This window comes from Pithys albifrons, chromosome 1, assembly GCF_047495875.1.
Source record: "Pithys albifrons albifrons isolate INPA30051 chromosome 1, PitAlb_v1, whole genome shotgun sequence".
Taxonomy (NCBI): domain Eukaryota; kingdom Metazoa; phylum Chordata; class Aves; order Passeriformes; family Thamnophilidae; genus Pithys; species Pithys albifrons.
This window is the reverse complement of record NC_092458.1, coordinates 10,727,729-10,738,269: the sequence shown is the minus strand read 5'-3', so window position 1 is coordinate 10,738,269 and position 10,541 is coordinate 10,727,729.

The window sequence follows — 10,541 nt, the reverse complement described above, 5'->3', positions numbered from 1 at the left end:
GTATGTTTGCTGTATTTTACCAGAGAAGGTATATCTGGAAATACATTAGAAGCCTCCTTTCTTCTGTGGCCTTTGGATAAAAGTTGCCCAAAGGGCCAGATGACACTGTCTATTCCATTTAATCATGTGCATGATCTGGATGATGATGATCTGAGTCTACCAGAAAGTTAGAAGTAATATATGTGTGTAAGGAGGTGATTTGAACCAGTTTCTGGAATACATACAATGAAGGAGAGTGGCAGCTGAGACTCACCTGTCCTAGTCGAGGTGTCTGAAAGCCTGTGCACAAGTTAATCATCCTTGGTTTGCTTCACAGCATGGACATAATCATCTTTGGAGAACTAGGTGTTGGTAAGATAAAGTTAGGCAAGGGGAATACCAGTTTTAACCCCAGTTATATGTTTCCAGATAACTTCATAAGAATCAAACCACCACCCATCATGCAGAAGTAGGGGGGTAATCAACTGAACACGTGTGGGAGCTCAGCAGCTAATGCCAGATGATTATCCAAGTGATTATCTGATTATTCAGCCATTATCTCAGCCAGAAAGCTGCTAAGTATTTGGGAAATAGGTGCTCAGGAGACACCTTTCTGACTGGCTTCTTCTTGTTGCACTGCAAGTAAATTCAAAGTTCTTCAGACTATTAATCTCTTCTTACAGCCTTAATTGTACAGTGGATCTGTGCAGTGATTTCCTTCAGTTATCCCACTGTTGACTTATAATCTTGTCCTTAAGTTTGTATAGAGTATGACTCTGCATAACCAATTAGCTTAATTTAACCTCAAACCCAAAATAATACAAATGAAAAATTCAATATTTATCCTTATTTTACATTCCAACAGAAGTATTTCCTATACTGCCCCCCCCCCCAACACCCACAACCCCCCTCCCCCAATTTTACATAAGTGGAACTTTTCAATCACAGAATTTCAACAGGCAAATGTTTATTACCAAAACCAAGGGTAAGACCCATACCTCCCATAGTGACTAAAAAGTTTCAATTCTTTCTTTCTTTGGCAGATTTTCTATAGTACCTCTTGGGCTTATTACACTTACGACCTATTACCTTTCCTCTGTCCAAAGTACTGAGGTTGAAGAAAGATTATGACAAAGTATTGCACGATTTGAGACAGAGAAACTACTTCAATGCTGAAAGCATTCACTTCTAATTATTTTCAAAAAAACTTTTGATGAATTTAGGGCTATAATTTTAGCAGAGGGCACCCTGTAGCAATCGAGTTGACTGTGATCAACTTTTTTCCTAGGTATTTATTAAGTTCTGTAAATTAACACAAATCTGACATTTTGAGGAGACACCATGAGATAAAACCAAGTATCAGGCATCAACTTTCTCTTTCCTCTCCCCAGAAAATCTTCTAAACAATAAAGAATGGTCTCCTCATACAATGGCTTTGCAATAGTAATGGGCTACCTGTCTACAGGTTTCTTCAATCAGTGTAACTGGTGTGCATGATATATCTAAAACCAATACATCTAAAGAAGAAAGAACTGTCTCTCAGGTTCCTTTTAACAGCGTTTTGAGTATGCAATTCTCATTAATCTTTTGTGGGATACCAAAAACAAGACCTGACAATATACAACAGGCAAATATTTGGGAACTTTCAATAAACAGAAGAAATATGGGTTTCAGAATAATGCAGAAGAAATTTAACCTCTACAGAGACAGAAAAGCAATAGAGACAGAAGAGGCAAAGAAGTGTCTCAAATCCCCTTTTACTAAGCTGGAGAACAAATGAATGCACAGATGAGAATAGAAGTGAGAAGCATTTCTTGAGTTGTTTTTTTTTCTCCTGGAAGTGTAGTCTCACAGCAGGCACAATGCAGTCTAAGTTTCTGTCTCAGGAGTTTGGTCATCCAGCCAGGTCTGAAGAACCGTGCTGCAAGGCCAAGTTCCTCCCTTATATGGACATATTTAATTCCCATTAAGAAGACAAACCATAATACATCCCAGACTCGAATCTGTTCCTTTTCTGTCTTCTGTTCTGTTTCCTGGTTGCTATTAATGGGTGGACTAGAACTAGAACACCATTAACTAGTTGATAAAATTCCTTGCTTACATGCCAAACTTGTGTGGAATTAATGCATTTAAATGAAAATGTTTCATTTTTCTTTAAAAGTGTGCTACAAATTAACCCCTGATTCGTTGAAGCAAGTACACAAAAAATATAAATATACTGACACTCTTAACCAACATCATAACTTAATATCTCAAGAAATGGGCATTACACAAAATCTTGAATGGATTTGAACTGGTTTCCATTAGTTTTTATATCCCCAACTCAGTAATACTACAAACACACTCCTTCCTGTTCTGGTGCTTAAGAGAGGGTAAATGACACTTTGAGACCTGTGTTTTGCTCCAGAGACGTAGAAACACAGACATTTGTGATATGAAACATGTGCTCTTGTGTTCAGAATTACCATGAAACATGGGTATCCTGTAGCTGAGGGAAGCAATGTCCCCCTCTGCTTAAAGATTGTATTCACAAGACCCATTAAGGGCTCTGGCAAACCCTGACTGTGACAGACTTAGTGTGGTTCAACAGAGCAGGGAAAAGCAAGGATTAACACAGCCATATATCCCGTTTTATGTGTATCACTGCAAACAGTTTCACAGGGGATTCTCCTGTGCATGCAAAGCAGTTCTGTCTGCAGGGACCAACTAGTGGGACTTGGGTCAGACTCAGCCTGGAATGTGTCACTCAGCTGATAACACATCCACACTGTGGCCAAGTATCACCCTCCAGCCAAGCAGAGAACAGGACAAGGGCTCCTCCTTAGCTTATCGCCCGCAGTACATTTCCACTGTGCTGTGAACACACTGTTACCAGGTATCCCAAAGGAATGGTAGAAAGGGTATGTGGTTTTTACTGGGGAACAAGACCAATCACTCTGTAGACTTTAGAACAATCGTACCAAATCTTGGACTAAAGCATGGACATTTGTGACCACATAAGGGGTAATTTGCTCATGTGGTTTACCCACTACCATACTAGAAACAAATGCTACAGCCAGGTTCTAAAACAACAACGTTTCTAAATTTCAATCCAAGAGCTTTGGCAAAATTGTCTACCTCCTTTTACTAAACTAGGTATGGTCCTGAATGAATGTAGTGGCCTGATCTGGTAAAATGCCAGGTGCCAACTACAGGGTCAGAGGGCCTTCTCCCCCACCAAGAAAATGGAGAGGAAAAAACCCCTAAAACTTAAACTTGTTTATGTATTTACATGAAAGAGGGAAAATTAAAAGCAAACTACCATATAACACACATAAACAAAAGTAAAGAGAAATGACAATTTCTCACTCCCACTGAACTGTTTCCACCCTTTGTTTCCTTTTTCTATCCCTTCAGGTCTTTCTAGAAATAAGGCACACAGAGAAAACCAAGAGTGTGAGAGCAGGTACATACTATCAAAATGTGGAGCATATATTCAACATACATAATCCAAATTTAATGGAAAGATTATCTCAATTTGACAATTGTAATGTTATAACTTTGATGTTATAAAATGCCTCCAATTTTACAAAAGCAACATTTGCTATACCAACTCTTTTTGCAAGTGATTGCTTTTTAGTTGCAATAAGCATCTTGACAGATTTAATGGTAACTCTCAAAGCTGAAGAAACAACTCTGTTTATTTCTTTTACTGTTAATTTGAACACAGGATTAAAAACCCCCAATTATTTAGTTTAGTATCTCTCAAATTTCAAGACTATTTTGTTACAGCTGGCACCTTTATGAAAACTCTGAAAATGCACTTTTCGAGAGTGACATTGAAGAAATCAGACAATAATAATCCCCCTTTAGCAACAAAGGGAAAATAATTTTCCATCTTTTCTCAGTCTCTGTTACATCTTAGCTATCTCCAGTACCTCTCCAGAGTGACGTTAAGAACAAACTTGTACCTATTTATCTATTTAAAGTTTATCAAAAACACAAAAGTGAAGATAATGTATTTACAACAATGCATAAATGTCCAGCCCACTATTTTGCTCATTAAGTGGTCCACAGGAACAAAAAGAATAAATTACTTAATGAAGAAAATAATTAATTAAAAAAGCTATAGTGATAGTAATTAAGGTTTTATATATTTCTATACTGGGAGATTTTTTTTCTCCCATTTTGGTACTGTGAAAGCAATGAAAGTGTAAAAGTATATAGTTTTCCTTCCACTTTTGGCAGTTTTCCTTGCATCACTTACTAATGATGCATGCAGATGGAGTCCCACTTCAACATAAACAAAGCAAAACTTTGCATATAAATATCTTTGAGCAGAGAACTCATTAATCTCTCTCAGAGACCTGACTCTTCATATTGGGATCTCGCAGGAAAAAACATTCAGATACTTGCAAAACAACAGCACTGGCTCTGAGGTGAAAGATGAGCAGGTAGAGATGGAAAATGTTCAACTCAAAGCTGTTGACAGAAACATGCACATCAAATTCTCCAAAAGTACTCAAAAAGTTAGAAGCCTCCTATAAGCTTAAAGTGATTGTGGTCAGGATTTAGGGTGTTCTGAAGTTCTACATGAATGCAAGCAGCTTGAAAAGAGAATATGACCTGCCTTTAGTGTTTACCTGATTTAGATTGAACTAAAATCTAATTCTAAAATCCTACCAGCTTTTGAATTTCTCCATCCTTTAAGAAAAGAATTTGACTGACAAAATTTGGAGAGGAAAAATTTTTACTAGGTTTGAACACTGTAGATTTCTTATGGTCTAGGAATGAACTGTGCCTTGGTGCCACCTTCACTAAACACTACTGATATGGCACACCAAATACAAGCTTGTTTGTGTTTATAGATATCAATTTATCTATTTATATCCATAGATATATGAAAATATATGTAAAGAAGTGGCTTGAGTCTGTGGAAGTTTGTCTTGGAACAGGTGACAAAACAGCAGAGAGAAATCACACTGAAGCAACCTGACTGTTTTCTGTGAAAAGGTGAGTAACCCTGGTGGCCGGTAAAGCACAGCCTTTGCCACAATCCCCTTATCAAAAAATTAGTGGCCAGTAAGGCAGGCAGAAAAATGGATGGATTGGTGTCTCAAGGAGTTGTGTTGAGTAGTGCAAAGTCCACCTGGCAGGCAGTGATGACCAGTGGCATCCCTCACCTTTAGTTACTGGGGCCCATCCTGCTTAACATCGGTGGAAGCACACGGTGCATCATCAGTATGCTTGCAGCTGGCACTAAGCTGACATGGGTGGCCAGTATAGGCCAGAGGGCAGGGTTGCTTTTCAAAGGGTCCTGAACAGTGTGGAAAAATGGGTTGAGATGAACCTCATGAAGTTAAATGAAAGCAAATGCAAGTTCTTGCATCTGGAATGGAATACCACCATGCAGCAATACAGGTTTAGGAAGGACTGGGAAGCAGCTTTGCAGAAGGAGCTATGTCCTGGTAAGCAACAAGCTGGTAAGAGACAGCAGTGTGTCCTGACACCAAAGAAGACCAACTGAATCCTGGATTGCATTGACCAGTGTGTCAGGGGAGATGGTCATTTCGTTCTTTTCAGCACTTGTGAGACCAGATCTGGAGTGGTCTGTCCACTTCCATGTCCAGCCAAAGAAAGACACTGACATGCTGGAGTGAATTCAGTGGAGGGCCACCAGGCTGGTCAGGGGGCTGAAGCACATGACATATGGGAAAAGGCTGAGAAAACTGTGTTTATTCTGCCATAGCAAATGGTAACTTTAGGGTGTCTTCATACCTCTCTGACAACTTGTCCTCACCTGGATTGCCTACATCATGTCTACACACCTAGAACAGTGGATAGACTGGCAGTACACACTCCCTAAATATCAAACTTCCATACTGAGCTTTTACTACAGAAGCTCATTAGTGATTTTATTTTGTGATTTTTTGAACATGAGGCTTGTTATAAGGGACAAGGAGGGTTCCATATTCTCAATCCCTACAGAAATTCTCCTCAGCCAAGGGTACAGGTCAATCTAATCCTCAAGAAAAAAGTAACACAAAGAAGAATACAGGAAAAAATATGACAAAAAATTCTGATGAGACACTTCTTCAGTAAATTAGTTGTTCAAGAAATATATCATAACATTCCTATATGGACCTGAGTAACAAAATCCAAGCTTGGCTATTTAGTTCCTGTCATAGGCCAGGGCTCAAAGGCTGAAGTTTCTGAGGAATGCCCCCAACAGGAACTGAACTATTCACTTCTAAATCAAGAGCTGCCTTCTAGGCAAATAAAATACATACAGTCGTGAAATAGGAAAAAGAATGCAACACATTGTGTGCAGCACAAAAGAGCACAGATTTTACTGTAAGATGGCTGGGATTTCTCCATTTTGTATTTCCTGCCATTCTTTGTCACATGGGGCTGTTTTATCAATTAGCAGCATATGTGTGAAAAAAAAATGTTCAATTATATGCAGAGAACCAGCAAAATTATGCATGTTAAAACAGAGACACTGGCATTTATTCAGTTTTATAATCTGCCTCCAGAAAACAGTGAGCACTCTGTTACACAAAGCATTACAATTGTTTCTAGTGAAGAGATTTTCTCCAGAGACCACTCTTGTTCAATGCAGGAGATGTAACTTTACTTTCTTAAATAGACTGCTGGAGAGAGACAGGGCACTGTATATTGTTTTCCAATACCAAGAGATGCAAACAACAAAGTTGACTCTCTGTACATTATTAACTGCTAAGACTTATACTGTGAACCATATTAATTTTGAGAACAGAAAAGCCCATCTTCTAAATAAAGGTCAATGACAAAGACAGACCTCTTCAAACACTGAGACAAAACATTTTTAACACTCTAAAGCTCTTACATATTTCTTTTTTTTTCTCAGCAAGATGCAAAGCCTACCCTAGGCAGTTGGAAGTTCTGGATCCTCCTTCTCAATGCATTCTGCTGCTGGCATAGCCCACAGGGTCTGCACAGTTTCCACTGTCACTAGAGCTCACTACTGCTCCGTTAATGCACTGGGTGCCTCTCATAGGCCAGACTCTTCTTTTTAACACACTGCATATCACATGATTTATATCTTAATAAACATCTCTTTTACTAATAATGGTATCAGAAATGTAAAACTGCTGCAAAATGTTATGTTAGACAGCTTTCTGCCAGACTCAGAGACAGAAGTATTCATTAGGTAGTAATGCAATTTGAAGCCATGGCATATCAAGTTCTTCTGCTTGCAGCAAGAACATACTCGATTTCTTTGTTGTGCTGATTGTCAAGATATGATCAATGGACAAAGAACTCCTACTTCTGGGATTTTTTTTTCAAAAAAATGGTGATTATGTGACTCCAGTGGGGTTAGGCTGCAGAAACATTGGGAATCACAGTCAACAAGGACAGAAGTACTTGGAAATGTTGTATAAACACAGTTCAGATTTCCCTTTCACATACTCACAGACCCATAGTGGGAAAGGAGAATTGATACTGTAAAAAGTCAATAAACATTTCCAGACCTCAGTTTCATCTTGAAAGCTTCTGAAATCTGTGCACTTCATCTGCTATGGTTGAATTATGGGCCTGCAGGACATTAGAAAACACTTGTTATGATGAGACTTATCCTACACTGATATTTTATCCACATGGATTTAAGATGTTTGTAGGCATCTGTTCACTAAGGAATATCATAATGTCCAATTCCTCAGATTGGCCATTTATGCAGGAACTGTGATTACACCGCAACCGTCATTGCACAAACACAATTACAGATGAGTGAGAAAGAGTCTGTAATTCTTCCCAGCCCAAACTGGATTTTAATTTAACAAGGTAGGATTAGCCATTACTCATTCTTATAAACAATCTGAAGTTACTATGCATGGTCAAGAATAATGATACACAAAACACACTGTGCCAAATAAAATCGCATCAAGGTAATGGCTGCAACTGCTGATATGAGTCTGGTTTTGCTACTAGCACTGTAGAGCTCTGCAGATTACATCATACAGATCATTTCTACACCTGGCATCCATTCAACCAGAATGTATACTTATCTACCCCCACCTATCTGCTTAGACAAAGCAGCAATGGAAAGGAAAAAAAAGGCAGCATATAAATCAATCTGCACTGAATACAGAAAGTTAGTATTAAATGCTCTACAATGGAGAAGTACTTTAGATTTCAAAATGGAAACACTACCATCTAGAGAAGCAGGGAGTTCAGTCCACAGTAGGAACAGAAAAACTGAGCACTTTTACATGTTTAAGCTCAGGTAATGCCAGAGCGGTACAACATTTCAAAGTAAAACCAGCAAGTGTACAGATGTCTGTTCAATCCTAACATCAGTCACAGAATCACAGAATACAGTGAGTTGGAAGGTCCACACAAGGATCAGCAAGTCCAGCTCCTGGCCCTGCACAGAACCATCCCCAAGGATCACACCATGTGACTCAAAGTGTCATCCAAAAGCTTCTTGAACTCTGTCAGGCTTGGTGCTGTGACCACTTCCCCAGAGAGCCTGTTCCAGTGCCAAAACACCCTTGAGTGAAGAACCCTTTCCTAATATTGAACCCAAGGCTCCCCTGACACAATTTCAGACCATTCCTTCAGGTTCTGTCACTGGTCACCACAGGAAGAGATCAGCGTTTGTCCTTCCTCCTCCTCCTCTCACTAGGAAGTTGTAGCTGCAATGAGGCCTCCCTTCTGTCTCCTTCAGACTGAACAGACCAAGTGATCTCAGACACTCCTCACACTGCTTCCCCTCAAGACCCTTCACCATTTTTGTTGCCATCCTCTCTTAATAGTTTAGTATCTTTCTTACATTGTGGAACCCAAAACGCACACAATATTCAAGATGAGGCCACCTCAATGTAGAGCAGAGCAGGACAATCCCCTCCCTTGAGTGGCTGGCAATGCTTTGCCTGATGCCCCCCAGAACATGGTTGGCCCTCCTGGCTGCCAGGGCACTGCTGACTCATATTCAACTTGCCATCGACCAGGATCCCCAGGTCTCTTTCCAGGGCACTGCTTTCCAGCATCTCATTCCCCAGTCTATGGGAACACCCAGGGTTGTGTCCTTTGTGTCACACACAGTGCCAGACCACTCAGACACACTTGGTTCTTGAGGTAAGTGGAAGTAAGAATGAGTATGAGTAAAATCAACTTACTCAGAGATTTTGCAAGTAACTTTCACCTTTCCTTTTAAATCTGATCTGTTTTGTTACATCACTCACCAACGAGTCTCTCTGTATGATATCTATACTAAACCATACAACCAGGTCCACAAGGGTGGCCTGTCCTATGAGGTCTTAAAAGAGTTCAAAGAACTTTTAACCAGATAATAAAATCATCTAGAAATGAATATTCATCTATATAATAGTACTCACTTCCTTCTCCATCAGGGAGTTTTTTGTATAACACATATTCCTCAACATTCTTTGGACAACATTCTTTTCCATCTTCCTGAACTCAAACCACAAGTAACTGTAGATGAAATAGCACCTACCAAGCAGTCTGAAGCACTGATTGGTTCTGAGCTTTCATTAACTGACTGGGCTAATTTAGAACCATGCTGTGCATTCAGAGGAACAAACTGCTGGTTAGTGTTGTGAACGAGGAGGTTCAGAAATATTGCATAAGTTTTGAAACAACAGCTATTATTTTAAAAGCAGTCATTTTCCAGTTATTGTGGTAAGCACACCATCCAACATGATTGAAGCCTGAAGAGTGCAAAAATGGAATATTTCAGGAGGTCATGCTTACAGGCAAGAAACTGAGCATCATGGCAGAGCTGCTGAAAGCCTTCTGGAGAGTTTATGGTTAGAAAATAACAAAGCTCTTCAAGAAAAAAGCTGGGAGGTCCCCTTTCTCTGAAAGTTGCCATGCAAAGGTTAAAGATGGAAAATTCTTAATGAGCACTGTTATTGTTTTCTGTTTGACACAGAAAGTAATAGAAAGCAGATGTTTCTGCATAGCCACCTTTAAGGAAAGGAGAGGAGGAATAGATGAGGGAGAAAGGCACTTGGACATAAACACTCTGGCTTCAGAGTACAAATTTATTTACAATATGTACACATTTGGGAAGGGGGAAAAAAAAGCAGCAAAAATATTTTCCAGGAGGGACCTAAGGCATGCACTGAGCTTTACACTATGCATATGAGCAACAGATAGATGTTAAACAGATGTTTATGGTAAAAATATCCATAGTAATACATTTCCACATATAAGCTTAAGAAATACATGGCTCACATGCAAAATTTAAAGGCAAGAAAAGCTCCAAGACAGAGGGGTTAGAACCAAAGAGATGGATGTTTACTCAGAAATGCAAGTCCTAGAATCATATAATGGTTTGTGTTGGAAGGGAACTTAACAATCAGTTCAAACCCTTCTGCCATGGGCAGGGACACCTTCCACTAGACCATGCTGCTTAAAGCCCCATCCATCCTGGTGCCTTCCAGGAATGGGGCATCCACAGCTTTGCTGGGCAACCTGTTCCAGTTCCTTACCACCCTCACAGCAAGGAACGTCCTCCTAACATCCAATCCAAATCTCTCCTCTTTTAAACCCATCTCCCCTTATCCTTTCACCAT